Source organism: Camelus ferus, chromosome 2, assembly GCF_009834535.1.
Source record: "Camelus ferus isolate YT-003-E chromosome 2, BCGSAC_Cfer_1.0, whole genome shotgun sequence".
NCBI classification, from domain to species: domain Eukaryota; kingdom Metazoa; phylum Chordata; class Mammalia; order Artiodactyla; family Camelidae; genus Camelus; species Camelus ferus.
This window is the reverse complement of record NC_045697.1, coordinates 83,451,248-83,470,887: the sequence shown is the minus strand read 5'-3', so window position 1 is coordinate 83,470,887 and position 19,640 is coordinate 83,451,248. Positions and strand designations below refer to the sequence as shown.

Below are 19,640 nucleotides of genomic sequence, written 5' to 3'. Positions count from 1 at the left end.
CTGTATCAGGTCTCTTTATCAGTCACATCTCTAGATAGTTTGGTTACATAAGACAGTACATTCCCTGTATTGCTTGCTAGGCAATCTCACAGGTGGAAATCTGTAATTGTATTTACCATTTTCCATTTGATTATAAAAGGACTTTTTTTTTATGGATAACTTCTTTTTTAAAATTTCTTAAACCTTTATTTTTGTTGGGGGAGATAATTAGATTTATTTATTTATTCTTAGAGGAGGTACTGGGGATTGAACCAAGACCTCATACATGCTAAGCATGTGCTCTACCGCTTGAGTTATACCCTCCCCAGGACATGATTATTTTAAGGCTCTAAATTACTGCTGGGAATTACTTACAGGATGTGGGATTAAATGATCCACTTCAATTCATTGCTTGCGTCAGTGAATTCTGAATCCAAAAACATCTCTGTGGCATTGACAGCTTAAGCTCCTGAGGAGGAACATGCTCTCTGAGGACTCATTCTTGGGAGAAGTGAGAGCTCTGCTCTGAGTACAGGAGTCACATCCATTAGGAATGAAGGTGATGCCACACTGGACATTCATCATGGACAGTTCAAGAAGACTGTGTGTTTCTAAAGACACAGTAATGGAAGTAATTGAGGGAACAAAGGGTCTGATCCTTCTGCTCCCAAGGAGAGAGGGTAGTGATTGATGGCATGGAGGACACATACCCAGGGCCATGATAAGGCTTTTGAAAGGATTACAGATCTGTAGGAGGCACCCTACATCACAAGCGCATAGGGCCCCTTTAAGCCTTGGGACGGTAGGAAATTACAAAACAGAAGGATATGTTGCCTCCCTTAGTGAATGGATGGTGTAACTTAACTTGAATGTTACTTTGTGTTCCAAGTTTGACAGAACAGAATTCACACATATCATACATAGTTTTGACTTCTATGTTCAGCCAACAGTGTAATTGAACTTTTTGATTTAGGCTGTGAAGTGAAAAGTACTTTTGAAATCTGAAAGTCATATTGGGAATGAAGGTGGTGAGACATCATCTCCAGTACTTACTAGTTTATAATCTTTGGTTAATTTTGGACTTTAATAAACCACTCAGACATATCTATTTATAAGGAGAGTACACTTATCTTCCAGAGCCTTTCTGGGAAAGCAGCACAAGATACAGAAATCATGCTTGAGGTTAGAGGTCCTGGCTTTGCTTGCTATCCTTGTGACACTTAGGGGCTCTTGCTGTTGCTACCTAGGAAATGAGGATAACACCAGTGCCCGTTCTGCTGATTTCACTTGGGTCATTATGGCCACTCGATGGAAAGTGCAGGTAAAAAGGCTCTGAAAACTGCAAAGAACTGTATAAGTAAAAGAAATTATTTATCTACCTTTACAGGAAGAAATCGAACCCTGCTCTTCCCAAATGCCCTGTCAGTATTAAAAAAGAAATTAAACAAATTGTTAATTAAAGAGGGCCAGAAATGAAAGGTTCTCAATTTTTGCAAGTTCAGTATCCTTGATTCTGTCTGATAATGAGTATGTTATGGGACTTTTGTTTTTAGGTGACTTTGTCATTAATCTTGGCAATTAGTTACTGAAAATGTTAGACAGTCAAGGCTCCTTAAAGGGTTGGTGCAAGTACAATCAGCCTTTTTGTCTATTATTCTATTCTATCCAAAGTACAATCACATCACCTTAGTCAATCCTATGATGTTAGAAATAGAAAGGATTTTAGGGATTACAAATCCAGTCTCAGCACTGTGCAGATCAAAAAAACTAACAAGGCAGCTAAGTGAGTGGTTTAAAGATACAGCGAATTTTTGAGAGAGCTAGTATTGATCTGTAGGTCTTTTGTTCCCAGTCTGAGGTTTTCCTAATGATCCACGTTGGTTCTCAAGGAGAAAACAAAATCCCAGCTACAGGGGTTGTAATCTGTGAGTTTCTCAAACCTAAATGCACATATTGTTTCTACTGTCAGAGGAAGAGCTGAGGTACAGAACGAAGGCCGTCACAGAGGATGAGAAGCAGCATCTCCTAATGTGTCCCGGTTGCAGAAAAGCTAGTGACTGAGCACAGGACCAGGGAGAAGAGTCCCATTAGGTGGCTGCTGATCATAAAGGCACCTTCAGTCTCAGAATAAAAGAATTAGAAAAATGATGCTGTTACTCCTTGTAATATTTTCTTTGCTCTGAAAGTTAGTGGTGATTTCTAAAAATAGGGGCTGAGGCCTGAAACTATGGGATTGTTTGGAAGTCCAAAAAGATTAATTAGACAGTATGGTTCCCTCCTGTATTCTGTGTGGGTAGAAACCTGTCCTTCACCACTTTGGGCAGGAATCTAGGATCTTCTTGTTTGGGGAAATTAAGCCAACAGACTCCAGGCCAGGGACAGCGGGCATAGCAGAATATAAGCAAGAAGTGCCGGACCAAACAGAGATGATTTCATAAAAGCTTACATACTGAATAGTGAGACCACCCAGATATATTGTACCTTTTGGACTTGTGCCTCTTGGCAAATCATTGCTGGTAGGCTAACGCAACTCAACAGGTTCTTCCCTGGAGAAAATTTCTCCAGGGAAAGACACATGATTGCTGACATATGCAGATATCTCAACAAATTGGCAGGGTTCCACTAAACAAAATGCACCCACAAAGGTAGAACTTCCAATCTGATGGCTATTATCTCTTAAATATGAATAAATCAAAAATAATAATTAAACATTTGAGAGACGTCTCCAACATGAAATACTAAAACCAAAACCAAATCAATAGAAAATGGAACTCAGAGAAATAAAGACAATGCAGGGAGTAGAAGAATACTTAAAGGGAGAGAATACTTAATCATAAAAATTCTTAAAAACTCACAGGGATAATCAGAGCATACTTACATATTAAAAGTCCATAGCTAATCAAAAAAATCTGTTATTTGGAAGAATATGTTGGCTAGAGACTCAGTTACTACCCAGCGGTTTTGGGGGAAACATAACTAGACAGTTTGTTAGCTTCTCAATTCAAAAAGACACTAAGTTGTGTGATGCCCATGTGGTGTGTCATCTTTTTATAATCAGTGATCCCATGCGGGGGAAACTATTCATGTTGCTTGCATGTACAAAATAATTTAACCTTTAATGTTAAAATGTGTGGCACCACCCAGAACGCATCCATCATGCTTGCAAGATACTTTCAATATGAGGTAAATTACATAAAAGTTAAATAAATCTCTCAGAAAGTAACCAAAATACAAAGAAATCTAAAATTGTAGGGAAAGAGGGCAAGGGGTTAGTTCAGTCGTAGAGTGTATGCTGGGCGTACACAAGGTCCTGGGTTTAATCCCTAATACCTCTGTTAAAAACAAACGAACAAAGTTGTAGGGAAAAGGTAAGAAGTTAAAAGAATTAAGACATTAAAAAACGTATTAAGAGTACCAGAAAAAGAAAGCAGAGGGGATCTATTTAGAAAAATATTGAAGAACTGAAAAACATGTATTTTCACATTCAAAGCTTTGCCATGCATACCATGCCATCTCACCAGATTTGACAGTATTGGTCATTAATTTATCAAAGATCTATGGCGTGTCCACTGTGTGCCAGGTTCTATACTAAGTCCAGGGATGAGGTGGGAGCCAGATTATTGGGAGCCTGTCCTCATAGAGTTTACCCTCCAGGGAGGCAAAGAGACAGGAATAAATCATTCCACCAAAAATTATAAAACTGCGATTGTGACATATGATAGGAGGAAGTACGTTGTGCCAAGAAAACTTTTCTAGGGGCTTTGACCTAGTCAGAGAGATTAGGAAACGTTTCCTGAGAAAAGAGTGGTTGAGCTGTAGTGTGAAGGAAGAGTAGGTTTATCTGACCACGGAGGGCAGGGAGGAGCATCCCAGGCAGGGGAAATTGCACTACAAAGGTCCCCTGAGATAAGGGAGCTTGGTGAGTGCAACTGCCTGAAGGAAATCCAGTGTGGATGGAATGGGGAGGACATGTGCAGGCATGGGGTGAAATGAGGCCAGAGGTCAGAGGCCAGCTCGGGGCTGACAAGGCAGAACTTCGTAGGCTATGTTAGAGTTTGCCTTTTTCCTATGGGACCCCTCTGGCATTCATTGAAATGTTGTAAGCAGGGGTGGAGATGGAGTAAAATTTGTGTTACTGTAAATGTCACTCTGCTGGCATGTGTAGAATGGATTGGAGGAGGATCAGGGAGAGATACTGCAGTGCTATTAGGGAGATTTCACAGTTGCCGTACAAAGGATGATGGTAGCTTGGACAAGTGTGATGATGAGGTGAAGAGAAAAGGAAGTTCTTGAGAAATACATAATGGGTTAAATCGGCAGGATTTTATGATAAGTTATATCAAGGGTTGATTCTTTGAATATTCTAAGGAAAACAACTTGGCTTGTCTGACCAAAAAAGCCAAAGAGAGGGAAATATAAGTTAAAGACTTGAAAAATGTCAAAGCAAATATATGAACATATAACAAAAGTGTCTACAAAATTTACCAGTGGTGGAGGGAGAGTATATCTCAGTGGTAGAGTGCATGTTTACCATGCATGAGGTCCTGGGTTTAATCTCCAGTACCTCCATTAAAATATATAAATAAATAAACAAGCAAACATAATTACTCCCCCAATTTTTAAAAAAAATTTAAAAAATTAAAAAATTTTAATTGAATACATATTGTAGGTATTGTAATTCAATACACTAAGTTTGAAAATCTAGATAAAAGGTAAATTTTCTAGGAAAATAAAAGTTACTATTTCTTTTCATGATTTATGACATCCTAGGTCTCCAAGCTAGAAATAAAAGACCCAGGCTCAATGGTGGCTTCTGTGAGGGGAGTGCGAGGATTTGGGTACAATTGTTAGTGTTCTAATCATGGCATCCAGAAACAGCTCTTATATGGCTCTTTAAAAATAACTTTGATTATCACTCCATGGTCCACATTTACTCCCCACCCTAGTGAATAACACACTTGGCATTCCTCTGAGGAGTTACTGGACAGAGGAGCCATGATCTTTGCAGCATTCTTTCCTGATTCAGAGCTTTAGAGATGTGCTATATTTCTCACGTATTTTTCTGACATTTCAGCAAGACAGTAGGGAAAGGGAAAACAATGTATATGTTTTTTAGTCCATTATTTTAAACTAGAAGGAGTAGTGGGTTTTTTTCTAAATATGTCTTTAGAGTTAAAATTCATTATTTTCGTGATGTTTGAAAATTAAATGTATATGATACTCTTAAATATTTCAAGAAAAATATTTCCCCTACATGTAGATTCTCTTTATCTTAGTAGTCTTATTTATGATAAAGTTTATTTTGACATAAGGAACATCACCATTACTTATTGGTATGCAAATATTATGTCTGTATAATTTAGAATTTGAATTTGTGGAATTAGGAACATAATTTAAATAATTTGAGAGAAAACAGTTCATAAAGTTGTGAATGCCAAAGAAGTTTTTGTGTCTCAGAACTTTTGGTTTCTTTGCTTTAAAAGATCTGGCAGAAATGAACTCCAAGTACAGCAGGATAAATAATTAAATTCCTCTTCATGCAACTACAAGGTATTTTGGAATAAAAAAACAATAACAACCATACAGCAATTTACATATTTTATAAGTTACAAATTTTGTGGTTGTACAAATCAATGCTGTGGTGTGCTAACTTGTCATTAAAAGGCTAACAGCAGCATACTGTGAAAAGATGATTTAGTTGAATGGTCCTGATGCAGATATACTTAAAATCCAATAGCTTTCACCTGCTTTCATAAATGGTGGTCTGACCCAGCACACGAAATCAGGAATCAGCCTAAAGCAGGAGGAATTGAAATATTTAAAATATCCACCCTATGCTACTAATTTGCTATTTGCTTCAAAAAAACTATGTTATAATGTATTCTGTATCTTCAAATATCATATTTGGGCCTCAGAAACTTTTACATGGATTTATTTAATTTAATTTTTCTGGAATACTCTCAACTATTTTTTTTTTTTTTTTTTTGCTAGGAAATTATCTGTGTGTCACCAGAAGAGTCATGCATGACTCAGAGGGGAAAAGAAACCTTATACTTCTCTCTCCATCACTGGGGACCATCAATTTTACCTCCCAAATGTCTCTCAAATGTCTATGTTGCCCCCTCTCCCTGCATCCATTCTAGGCCGAAACCCCATTGACTCTTATGCTGGTGAAACACCCTTCCAATTATCCTTGAATCCATTTTGTCCTAACAAGCAATTCTTTAGGGAGTAACTAGAGTGACTTCATTACAATGAAAAATTTATTATGATGCTGCTAGCTTATCATTTATTCATTTCCCATGCTCTTGAGATACAATTCAAAATCCTTAGCATGTGCTATAAAACACAAATGACGTTGGGCGCTGAAGATATGATGCAGGAAAAACGGATGTGGGGCATGAGGACGGCTGTGTCCCAGGTCTTGGCTGAGCCCCTGGGACATGCCCTGCCAAGTGTGGGTCTTTGGCTTCACGCAGTTAAGAATTCAAGAGCCAGCCACAGTTGAGTAAAGGTAGATTTATTCAGAGAGATACATTGAAAGGCAAAAGAAAGGCCACGAGGTGTGGGTGTTGGGTGCTCAGATTAAAAGTAGGTACGCACTCTATAGACAGAGTGTGGGCTGTCTCTGAATGGAGAGAGAGAAGTGGTGAGGGGCAGTGCTGCCCATTCTTATGGGCTTTGGTAGCTTCATATGCAAATAAGTGGAAGGACCAGTCTGACTAGCTTGGGGTAGGGGCTGGGATTCTCAGGAAGTTGGCCATTTCCCACTCTTTGACCTTTTGTGGCTAGTCTTGGGACTGTCATGGCACCTGTGGGCATGTTATTCACCATGCTAATTAATATAGTACAACAAGCGTATAATGAAGCTCAAGGTCTACTAGAAGTTAAATCTCCCATCATCTTGATCCTGAAGGCCTACTAGGGGTTGAATCTTTCACCATTTTGATGTTAATTGCTGTAGCATTCGTTGAATGGCTGTGCCCTGCTCCCTTTCTGTCTCATTCCCCTCCCAGAGATTTTACTCCCATAATCTTATGGGGTTGCAGAGGGGCGAAGGTCCGTCTTCTGAAAGTGCTTCCATGCTGAGTAGGGGCGTTGACACTGCCTAATGGAGTAAAAATCTCTGAATGTCTAATCTAGGGGCCCCAGGGGCAGGACAGCCGTTTTTTTGTTTTGTTTTGTTTTGTTTTTTTGCTTTCGAGGTTTGAGGGTATGGGCTGGAATCTCCGCATAGCCATCATCTGATGTGGGGCTGCTGTAACCCACTGTTTCCACTGACTTCTGATGAATTTTCTTTAAGGTGAAGCACCTTTGTAACAACAATTTGACAGTCTGTAATGACAAAAAGACTTAAAAGCCATGGTTAAACGTCTGCAATCGATAGAGACTTGTCTGTGATTATTAGAATTATGACTGATTATATTTAAATTAACATATTAAAAAAAATCCCAGTTAATGTAGCACCTGAAAAAAACCCTGAACATCTTCATGGCACTTATTATGGTTTGTGATTATATATTCATTTGTGTAACTATTCCCCTCGCTCTGTGTTCCCCTTTTGTGATTGTTTGGTCATGGATTTCACTTCTACATACGTATAAATCTTGCAATATTGTCAGTATTTTAATTTTAGACAATTATTTTTTTAAAAGAGTCTTTAAAAAATCAGATAGAAATGGCTTTAAATATTTACCCTCATTGTAGCTTTTTATTTCTTTATGTAAATTGCAAATTTCAATGTGGTATCAAAGTCGTTGCCTAAAGAATTTCCTTGGATATTTCTTGCAGTGCATGTATTCTGGCAATACATTTTATTTACTTTTGTCTGTCTAAAAAAGCCTTTATTTTGCTTTCATTGCTATAAGATATCTTTGTTGGGTTAAGATTTCTGTTTTGACAGTTTTTTCTTTGAGTATTCTATTTTTGACTGGTGTTGTATTATTTCTGACAAGAAGTCTGTTGAATACTTTATCTGTAGGTAATGTTTATTATTTGGTTGCCTTCATGATTTTCTTTTTAGCTTTTTTTTTTTTAGCAGTTTGACTAGGATGTGTTTAATTTTAAAAGTATGTATTCTACTTGGGTTTCTCTGAGTTCCTTAGATCTGTGGTTTGCTTGTTGTCTTTCATTAATTTTTGAAACTTGTTAGCTATTATCTCTTCAGCTGTTCCTCCTGCCCATTGTCCCCATTCCTCCTCCTAGAACCTAATGGTACATTTATTAGGCCAGTTGTTACTGAACCTCAACTCTTGGATGTTCTGTTCTGTTTTTGGATTCCTTTTTTCCCTTATGTTTGGATAAATTCCATTGACCTATCTTCAGTTTTACTGATTCTTTCCTTAGCTTTGCCCAATCTGATGAGACGCTCATTCAAAGAATGTGTCTATAATATCATGTTTTTATTTCTAGCATTTTCATTTGATTTACTGTCTTCATTATTCTGCTAAATTTTCCCATTTATTTTATGGGAATGTTATCATCTTTACCATAACAGGTTTTAATGTAATAAGCATAGTCGACTTTAAAGACTTTGTTTATTAGTTCTAACATCTTGGTCATTTCCTTTTCTGTTAAACATTTTGTTTCTGGATTGTTTTTTCTTGATTTTTTTTTTTTTGGTGTGTATCATAGTAAATAACGTTTCTTTCTATAATGTATACCCCTTCTTTTCCTCTCTGGCCATCAGTTTTGGGGATTGAACCCATCTAATCAGTAGTTGAATTGGGTCTTGGTTTTTTTTATTGCTATAACCAAATTTAGTGCTCAGCAGACTTCAGATGCTTCCAGGCATGAACCACTGCTACCTTGTACTTCGGTTGGATTTGAGATACTGGATGGGTTTCTCCACTGTTTCTGGTCTACTCTCCCCTTTGAGCAGTCTTGGCACACATGTGCCAGTGTGAGGGGGTTCTCCATCCTCTTGCCAGCTGGCCTCCAATAATAGACTCCTGTTGCTCATTCCTCAGTGTTAGGTTTATGGTTAGAATGATGAGTTCTCGCCTACCCTGGTCCAGCTGTTAATCTTAGGCAGGCAGGTGTACCTGGGACTCAGGTATATAATTTCTCAGCATTTCTCTCACAGGAGAACCAAATTCTTCCTCCTATCTCTATATATTTATGTGTGGATGTATGCATGCGTGTGTGTGTGTGTGTGTTGTGTGTGTGTGTGTGTGTCTGGGGGTGGTTGATCTTGGATGGGAGAGGGTTTCCTTCTGCTTTCCTAGTGTTAGCTGATGTTAGCTTTCTATCAGTCTTGATCCTAGGCCTGAGCCAATGTCCTGCCCCGGCTCCAGGGGCAAACAGCTGTTTTTTTCTACTCTTCTCCACTGAGGCATTTTGTCTTTGCCTGGCCCCTGAGAGAAATGGTTTACACCTCCTCTCCCAGTAGCTTAAAGCTTTTGTTTGGTGTGAGATAAGGGTCTAGGCACTGGGTTGGGTTTTATATCTATGTATCACTGAGGAGTCTCATGCAGTCTTGCAGAAGAAGATTTTTTCTCCTCTTGACTTAGATAGAGAAATGGAAAGAGAAATAGAAAGCTATTTTGTGTTGAAGTAGGTTCTATATTGGACACAAGTAGATTTTAAGGAAACACTGTTAACTGCAAGATGAAATGCATGGTCTTTCTGTAACGCTCTATTAAAAAAATAAGAAACAAAATAAGTCAAATAAATGGTAGTTTAGGACTCTTCTATATTGTTCAAAAAACAGTAATTTTTTTGTAATCTTGGAAATTATATGCAATTATTAGATAGTTTTGATCTTCTGTAATTGTCTGAGGATTAGCCATCAGTATCAGTTTTTAAATTTCCAAGTGCTGTTAAGAAGCTTCTGCAAACAAGGATTTTCCAACTCTGCTTCTCGATGTGCTTAGAAAGTCTTTTGGAATTTAGTTCAGGAAGTAAAGAATGTTCAGCCATCCCTGCTGTCTGTGTCTTTTTTCTCATTTCCCTCTAAAACAGCAGCAATAACCATTGTCACTTACTGAGGACTTGCTGAGTGTCAGGACCTCCTCTGGACACCTTGTTTGCACTAACTTGTTTACCCTTCACAACAGTCTTGGGTGGGGGGTGATATTTAATCCCTTCACTGAGGAAGTAGCTGTGATTTGTCCAATGTCCTATAACCACTGAGTGGCAGGGCTCAGAGTCAAGCCTGAGCAATCTGACTGGAGTACTTAAGCACAACAACAAAGCCGTTTGTTTGTTAATAATTTTGTGAAAGTTTTAGATTTTCTAAACAAACGAAAAAAGAGACACCGTGGGAATTCAAACTTAAATAATATTTTCTTAGTGCTATCTCATATAAAAAATAAATAAAATGTTTTTTCCTTACTCTAATTTTCTACCTTAATGATATTTTATGCTTTACATTTTACTTCAAAACTTTCTTAGAACTGAAAGTTTTTTCTAGGTATACCAAGAGTCATCTTAATGTGTACTACTAAATATAGTTTGGGGCAAACAGAAGAAATAATTATTCTCACTGACTAGATACTAGATGACATTAAGGAATAAATATTAAATTATTTTGGGTGTGATAATGGTGCTGTGGTTATATTTAAAAGAGTTCTTAGCTTTTTAGAATTCATATGAAAACATCTTAAGAGGAAGTAATAGCACTTAGGGATATGCTTCAAAAGAAAATTGGTACAGGTAGGGGATGAAAGTATAGGTAAAAATAATTGCCACGAATTAATCATTTTGAAACAGGGTGAGGGGAGCATGGAGGTCATTATTCTATTCTATTTGAAATTTTCCATACTAACAAGCAAAAAGAGAAAAAGAAATAGTTACATTAAGGGGCATCACTGTAACATACCAATGTTCAGTGTTCAAGGAATTGTAATAGCCTTGTCTGCCTAGTATGTTCCAGACAATGGCAATACAAGGATGGCTAAAATGCATGGTTCTTGCCATTCGATTATACACTCGTAAGAGGGAAAGTAATAATAAATGATATTTCAAGACAGCATGGTATGGGTTATGATTTTAAAAAGTAATAGACTGCTAAAGGATTAGCACAAACCTAGACAAAATGTATTCTATCTCAGCAATCCTATGAAGATCTGATTATTATTCTGTATTTTAGAAGAATATTTAACAAAGGAAAATGTTCACTTTAAACTTTTAAGTAAGAAAACGTACTTTAAAATTTTGTAATTAAAAATTAATTTTAATTTAAAAGTTTAAAGGCTACATACCAAAATAGAAACTTAGTTATCTTTGGATGATTGAGAACATAAATTTAAAAGAAAATTATTTTGAGTTTTCAACTAATATACATTTAACCTGTATTTTTATAATAAAATTAGGCATTTCTAAATATTAATATAATTTTATTTACAATGAGTTTTTTAATCATATGTTTATGCTATAAGGAGAAAATAGCATGAGGTCATGTTAGAGGAATTGTAAATTTTTTATGCTTATGGGAAGGGGGAAAAAAATCCACTGGGCAAGGAGGGTATAGCTCAGTGGTAGAGTGTGAGCCTAGCATGCACAAGGTCCTGGGCTCAATCCCCAGTACTTCCACTAAAAATAAATAAAAACCTAATTACGCCCCCCAAAAGCCACTGGAAGTGGCTAAAAAGTGTTAAAGTAAAATGCATAATTTCCTAGGAGTGGCTAATACGATATTAGCTATTCCACACACATTGGAATTTTATTGGATTTGAAGTATATAATATAAAGATTATCAGAATAAGTTTATCAATGTGATAAACATGTCAACTTATTAATGCTACAAATGTGTCTGAAGGAAATTTTTAAACCTCAAATAATACGAAATAAATAATGGTCTTTATACAAAGGTGGGAATTCTAACATGTCTCTTTCATCTGTATTTGTAACACCCTTTAATTTGTCAAATATACTTTTTGTAGTGTATGTGTATATTTGTAGTATGAAGTAGTTTATTGGAGAGTTTATTGCTCCATTCATACAACTCATTTAATTTCTTCTGCAGTTGTATCAGTTTTACTGTTTATCCTATTTGTGTTCTTCACTTTATTTTCATATTCTATTTTTTTAAAGATGCTAAAATAGAAATTTGGAAAGTAACACTACATTTTATTTTTCTACATAAAAGAAACCATATTATACTGTTTTGGACATAACTCTTAACTTAAGGAGTTGTGTCATTTTTGTTTTATTATTTCATGAAGTGTTTTTAGACCAACCAGACAAGCATTCTTACAAAAAAAGGATATTTTTGCCTTTTTATTAAAGGTATTCATTTTGCATAATATTCTGTCACTTGAATGGCACTGTTTTCTTTTTTTTCCCTTAAAGAATAATGTGGAAAATGTCTGAGTATTGTGTTAGAATTCAGAGTCATTCCACATACCATGTAATTTATATGAAAGAATCAGCTTTCCAAATATATTTCAAAAACCCTGATACTCTTTCCAACCCTTTGCAACTCATTTTTTGTAATAAAAAAAAAATTTTTTTTAGCTCAATTACTTGGCACTATTTATAACGAAAGAATTTGCAGGATGTTTGTTGCCAAGTTGTGTTATGCTCCAAAGTGAACAATTTGTTTCAGCTTTGGAGAAGTTCAGCATTTTTCTGTCTCTAGAGATAAGTAGGAAAAATGATACCATTCTATGCATTTGCTACCCCCGATCATAACTCTGTCTAGCACATGTATTAAGATGATCTCTTACTGGAACTGAATCTTAAAATTTCTTCTGTATTTGCTAAGTTGTTTCCTCTTTTTAACTTTCTACATTATATATTAACTAGAAAATAATATACATCAAAGCCATTCAATTAACAAATATTTTTGAATGAATATGATATGCAAGGCATTGTTCTGAACACTTGAGATACAACTGTGAACAAATAGGCAAAATTCTCCACCCCTCAAGGAGCCCACATTTTGGTGGAGGCTGGAGATACCATAAAGGAGTAAAAGTGATGATGCCATTTGGTCACTGTCTTAGTCTCTTTGGGCTGCTATGACAAAATACCACACCCTGGGTGCTTTATACAATTTATTGCTCATAGGTCTGGAGGTTGGAAAGTCCTAGATCAGGGTACCGGCGTGGTGGTCTTCTGGGAAGGGCCCCTTCCTGGTTCACAGCCAGCACCTCCTGCTGTGTCCTCACTTGGTGGGAGGGGCTGGGGGGTCTCTGGAGCCTCTTTTATAAGCACTGATCCCATTCATGAGGTCCCCGTCCTCACGACCTAAGGACCTCCTGGAGTCCCCACTTTCTAGTACATGACATAGGGCTCTAGAATTTTCAACATATGAATTTTTCAGGGACACAAATGTTCAGGTCATAGTAATCACAAATACTGTGGGGAAAAAAAAGAGATAGTGAGACAGTAGGGTCTGGGGACTGGGAGCTGCAGTTTAAATGAAGATTAGGAAAACATAAACTGGCTGTCATGCACCCAGTCCCACACAACTGTGTCCATTTAGTTGATCAATTCTGATGCTGTATATCATGTAGGAAAAAAACCCTTTATAAATGACTGTGTTTCTTATTGAATTAACTCTAACAATTACTGCTGTAATAAAAAGCATGTCCCCTTGGGGGCTTAGAGTAGGTCTGGTCCATTTTGAATTTGATAAAAAGTAAATTTGTAAAGGTCTTCCATGAGCAAAAGGGTGTTCTGTGTGCATTAATGACCTAAAGCTGTGAAAAGAGCCCAATGGTGGCTCAATTAGTTTCAGCTGTGGGTAATAAAAAAGGCCTAAAAATAGTGGCTTCAGCTAATGGATGCATGTTTCTTAGTGATAGACATGGAAAAAAAGCTGGGTGATCTAGCTCTAGAGTGACAACCCAACAGTATTGTGGACCCAGCTCCTTCTCTTTTTTTCCCTTTTTTTCTCTTTTTTGTAACTTCATCCTAAAGTTACCTCATGGTAAGTAAATGTGCAGTGAAGGTCCTCTCAGTGGGGGAAGAGGGGGTGCTTGCTCACTGTGCTTTAAGGGGTGACACTGTGGGCTTGGGGGGCTCAAGTCCTGCACATTTCAAAGGAAGGACTGGCCCTTGACTAGCTTCTGGGCAATTATAACCTTTGAGTCCTCAGAATATTCCACCCAATAAGAGTGTCCCTGAGCGTTTATGGTCATAATGTGATTTATGGTGAACACCTGGTTTTGTTCCCTAGGACCCTGGGCTGCACTATCAGTTTGCCCTCTGTCAGGGCTGGACACTGAGTCGCCAAGGTCAGTTGCATGGATGTTCCCAGCCTACGGTGACCGATTCCCAGCAAAACCTTGGACACTCAGGTGAGCTTCTCTGCTTGACGACACTTGATACTTGTCACACCTCATTGCTGGGAGAGTGAGGTGCTGTGTACGAAACTCTTGGGAGAGGATGCCTGGGAACTCATGTCTGGTTTCTCCTGGACGCCGCCCCCCCCCCCCCCCCCCATGCGTCTTTCTCTTCTACTGTTCCTATTCTGTGTCCTTTTGTTGTATAAACCATGCCATGAATATAACAGCTTTTCTAGGTCCCGTGAGTCCTGCTGGCAAATCATCCAGTGGTCTTGGGGGCTCCTGATGCGGCAGGTAATTACTGTTACATCTGTGCCACAGATCGTAGGAAGAAGTCCATGACTTTTCCAATAAGAATACTTCCTGATTGTTGAACACAATATTTCCATTTATGTATTATTGGCTAACAGCTGGTTACAACGCCCCAGTAGCTTTAATCCTCTATAGTTCGGCAGTAGCGTGTTCATGCAAAACTTAGATTCTTGTCACTGAACTAAAAGGGGAGAGTGGATACTAAGAAGCAACCAGCAGTCTCTTCAGCAAGTGGACTACATTTGCTGTATAAGAAAAATATACTTTCCAGCTACTTTGGTGTTTTCTCAGTTTTTTAACTTCTACTTTTCCTATTTAATATCTCACAGTTTTAATTGACAATTCAATTGACAAATTGACAAAATTGATTTACTTATAGCTATCATAATCTTCATTGAAAATTTGGTGTTTTAATGTAGATTTTTCTGTTCTCCTTATTTATTTCCTTTTATTTGGTATATCCATGCTGTAAGCTTTACTCAGGCCTGTGAACTAAATTAATGAGGCACTGCTAAGGGAGGTAATGACACATGATGAAGACAAAGTGTTGGGCAAGAATTTAGCTGCTTTCTTTGAACCAAAATGAAATAGTTTTGTGCTTTATCCATCTATTGTCTGTCCATGTCTCTATGTATTTATTTTCTTGTCTATCAGCTCATGGAGCTGACTTTATGGTCACATTCCTCACCAATTCAGGGCTGTTCTTATACGTTTTCCTTAGAGCTAACGCATTCTTTCTTTGGCCTTGATGTGGGTCCTGTGACGCCACATCTCTGCACTCTCCCATGTAGCAATCTAAGATGGTCTCTTTTCTCCTCCTCTCTCCTTTTTGAATCTATTTCCCTGTTTCCCACCACTGCTGTATTAGACAGGTTGGCTAAGAGAGAAACTGCCTGAGAGAAACTGCCTCACAGCCCCTGCGCAGGGAGGAGGTCTAAGTCATTCTAGAGATGGAAGTGACCACAGTCTGTATCATGTGGCCCCCTCCAGTCTTCAACGAGAGCTCTGAGCTGGAGTGGGTACCTGACCAACCCATAGGCTTACCCAGCAGGTGATTTGACACAAAAATTTTGCCCAAGTAAGGATCGGCTGAGCAAATTAGACTCTTTCTCCTGTGAATTTAAACTGGAAATATGGACCAGGAGATTAGGTAGTTGAAGCAGAAGTTGAACAAAACATTCAGAGAAAGTGGTAGGACAGGAAGGCCATGAGGAAATAAGTAAAAAGTAAGGGTGCTGTTGCTGATAGTTTGTGAAAGGAGGAAAAACAGAGACAGACAGGAGCTGAATATCATGCAAGCAGAGAGCAATAACTTCTGCCACCCAGATAAAAAAGGAAAGCCACTCATTCCCTAGAAGCCACTCATTCCCTAGAATCTCCACTTCTGGGTTCCAGTCTCTGTGAGGTTTTATGCCCCAGGATTGCCTTGAGATTCCCGTGGTCCTCATGTGAACGTTTATCTTCGTGATAAACTTCTGGTTACTTGAGGTAATCCTGTATGAACCCAACTCACATCAGTTTTTACCATTTTATTTTTTATCATGATTCTCCCTCCTTTATCCTCAAATGGTTATTGCTAGTTCTGAACTCAAATCTTCTCCTTTAGTTCTTCACAATTTAGCTCTCACACTGTAGGGCTCACGATTCTATTCTCGCGAGAGTTCCCTTTTACTCTCAGCATGGTCAGGCACTCTTTATCTCTGTATCTCTACAAGGACTCACAATTTATATTGATGTGTTAAAGCAAACCCTCACTGGCTGCCATTAAACATTTAAACCAACCCCACCTTCCCTGACCCCTCGTTGCCTCACATTTTTATTTTAAGGCACACTACCCAAAATGGGGAGTATTCCCCATACTTCACGATCTCCTGGAGGAGTAAGACCAGTTCCCTTCTTCCCTTCCTCCCTTCCTCCCCCTCTCTATCTCTCTCTCTCCATATAAACAGGTAAGTTTATATAACCTCTACAAAACTACAGCTGTCATGTGGTTTATAAATAAGATCTTGGATGCTGGAGTGACTCACTGTGCTAAGTGATATGCAGACACATTAACAAAATGTGTGTGTCAAGGGATTTACATTTTCATTTCTAAAAACTTTTCTTATGACACTGTCCCTAAGCCAGTGGTTTTCAACAGTTCTTAAATGGTTGAGCCATTTTTTTTTCCAAATGTGAAATCCCAGTGTATAAAACATACAGAGAGGAGCAGCTCTGCTGTGAACTGGAGTGAAATCCCTAAGACTCCCTGTTTCAATAGCTTCCTGCCAAATCCCTGCTAGCTGCTCTTTAAGGTGCCTTCTCTGAGCCATACAGCTCTTTGGAGGGTGGTTTGAAAACCATTTCCCTGACATTTGAGGCCTAAAAACAAAGGCTATGTGGTGTTACCTGCTGGAAGTGAATGGAATAGTTTACCACTATCCAGGCTCAAACTTCTCTTCAGCCCTGGGGAGCCCTGTGTCTCACACTCTCCAAGAAAGGTGTTTCCCCCTTGTCCACTCCTGACTTGCCCATCATCTTCTACATCTGATTAGACCATTCTCACAGCTCTATGGATGATTCTAATGGACCTTTCATTTGCTTCTTGAGGAAATATAGTACCTTGTTCTAAAGCATCGTTGTGTTTTTCCCTCAGAGCATACTGGACTGCTTAACCAGCTCCCCAACATTGCCATCCCATCAGAGCTAGAATATGTACCCCTGAGCAGTAGTGCTGAGCCTCGGGTTTCTGTGATGTCAGATGCAATAGGAGTCTACCGAGACAACTAAGAGGCACTGAACAGCAGGGGCACCTGGAGGAGGTGACTTAGTTGGTGTCCCACCTCTGCAGACTGCTTGGATTTCAGTGAGCCATCGCTGAGTCTCTGCTTTGCAGCCAGGATCAGTATGGGCAGGGGATGCCCTGCAGAGCCCTCATCTCTGAGGGATTGCTGTAGCATTTGGCTGGGAAGATCTTCCTTATCACAAGGCTGGAGTACTTCGGGGTCTGACCTGTCTTGGGATGCTTCCCTCCTTTTCTCTCCTGCTGATACATCCTTTCCTCTTCCTTTTTTGTTATTTAAGCATAATATAAATAGCTCTTTCACTGTTTGAGTGACTTGCAGAGCTCTGTACCAGGAAGGCAACTGTGAGTTCCCATCACAGCCTTCACATCTGATCTTCTCCTGCTCTGTCTTTGTGGGAAGTGATAGCAGAGCAACACCAGTTACTCGTGGGGAGTCCTAGGATTGTGAGTGGCAGTGTGTGAGCTTGCCCTTCATGGGGAACTTGGGAGAATAAATGGGAATCACTTGTGGGGCTGCTTGAAGGTCCAGGAGGTATTAGGGGATATGCCAAGGAATAAGGTTATGTTAATCTTGATAGAAGAGGATCTAAGGATGATGTTGTGACTGGTATAGTTTGCTGTGGAAGCAGGATGAAGTTACATAAGGATTGAAATGGAATATATACACATACATCTCACTGAATGCAATGCTTAGGACACTGATCACTCGGTGAATAGTAGTACTTGTGGTTGTTGTTGTTGTTGTTAGTTATTATGATTATTATAGTTTAACATCAACCTATGTCAGATTGACAATATGATATCAGATCTTTGCAAAGACTCGTTAATTTTGTCTTGCATTCTGCAGGTACATTACCAGCATAGTTTCAATAGTACACATCATAATAGGCTTTCAGACAGTTTTGTGGAGTGACTGAGTGAGATCCTAACCTTGGCATATTGTTTCCCAAGTGTGGATTCTGGCATGTCAAGGAATCCATGGACATCTATCACCATTAATGGAAAAAGAAAACAGAACAGCTTCCTGGAACTACTGTCATTTTAACTAAATTTTGGATTTGCTTTTGTCCCATGCTGTTTCAATGCCAGCTTTCATTGTTTTAGACCCTGCACTGGTAGAGGGGACTTCAGGACTGCTATGGGAAACGTCAAGAGGAAGAGCTACAGATGTTTTCGGTCTGTGTTTATTAAGCATTGACAGCCACTTGAGGATGGCTCTTGGCGAATGTGTAGTTGCTGGAACACAACAGTTGCACCATATGCAAAGCATTGTGCCTCTGCCTGCCCTTTCTTTGCTTGCTAACAGTTTGGAGCCAATAGCTTAGAACACAATGGCTGTTAAAGCTGGGTTTACAGTTCAATAAAAGGGGAACATTTATCAGATGATAAACTTTTATAGTTCCTGTTCACGGTGTGGTTGGCAAAGGAATAATTAAAATCGACAACATATTCTATCTTTTTCTCTATTTTCTGTTAACTCAAGGCCACCTAAATGCTCCAATAAATCAGTCAGCTATGGGTTCAAAAAGTTTTCTCCCTACATTATAGGTATTCTTGCACTTTCTGGGGAAAGTTACAGAATATTTTTGCAGAACATCTAACTGTTCTCGATGCTACTGTTTTTCAGGGCCTCATTGCCTGTTTGAACGGAAGCAGTGAGCCTTTACAGGGCAAAGAACAATCAGAAAAACCATATCCTGTTGAGTTTTGCCTTGTGGTTATGGGGATGGAGGAAGAGACAGCTCTATAAGTAACTGTTTTGCCAACCACATTAGGAGAGGGGACCGATTCCTGTCTTTGGTCATTGCAAATGCATCCTGAATAGACAGCCCTAATATATTTATGCTGTTTTAATTTTCTGTGCAATTTCAGTTGTACAACATTGTTTGCCAGCTTTATATTTGGCTTCAGGTATTCAGTTCAAAAATAGCATAATTTACAAGTACATTCTGTTTTTTAACATTATCAAGCCCAGTTCTGCAAATACTTGTAAGCCTGATAAAATTACAAGGAAGGATGGGAGATTTTAAAGAAGAGCTTAATATATTGACACCCACAACATAAGTTTTGGTCATGAAATCTTGTCCCCACTTATGTATAATTTAGTTAAGACTTGAATGCGGACCCTAGAAATAGTAGATGGTTTTCTTTAAAATGAAATAAGGATTTTTAAAAATTCCTTTTTAAAAACAAAATTATATTATAATGACTTGGCAATAGAAATTGGATGATTAGTGCTGGGATTTCAATTTTCATGCTGCCATTAACCTTGTTAGCCAAATAAATTAGGCTTTATCTAAATGATCCAAAAAAAGCTATGTGTAGAG

General features: G+C 38.4%; 1 long non-coding RNA gene across 2 annotated transcripts; it reads right to left on the bottom strand.

The window, feature by feature from the left end:
* Positions 1-275: 275 nt before the first annotated feature.
* On the bottom strand, positions 276-19,432 carry LOC116658193. Of its 2 annotated transcripts, none has more exons than XR_004313416.1 (3): positions 19,301-19,432; positions 17,561-17,563; positions 276-287 (listed from the first exon to the last, which is right to left on the bottom strand). It is a non-coding gene; the product is annotated as an uncharacterized LOC116658193 (long non-coding RNA). The 2 variants fall into 2 exon arrangements; XR_004313415.1 differs by lacking the exons at positions 17,561-17,563; positions 19,301-19,432 and adding exons at positions 15,298-15,301; positions 17,729-18,016.
* Between the last annotated feature and the right edge of the window lie 208 nt (positions 19,433-19,640).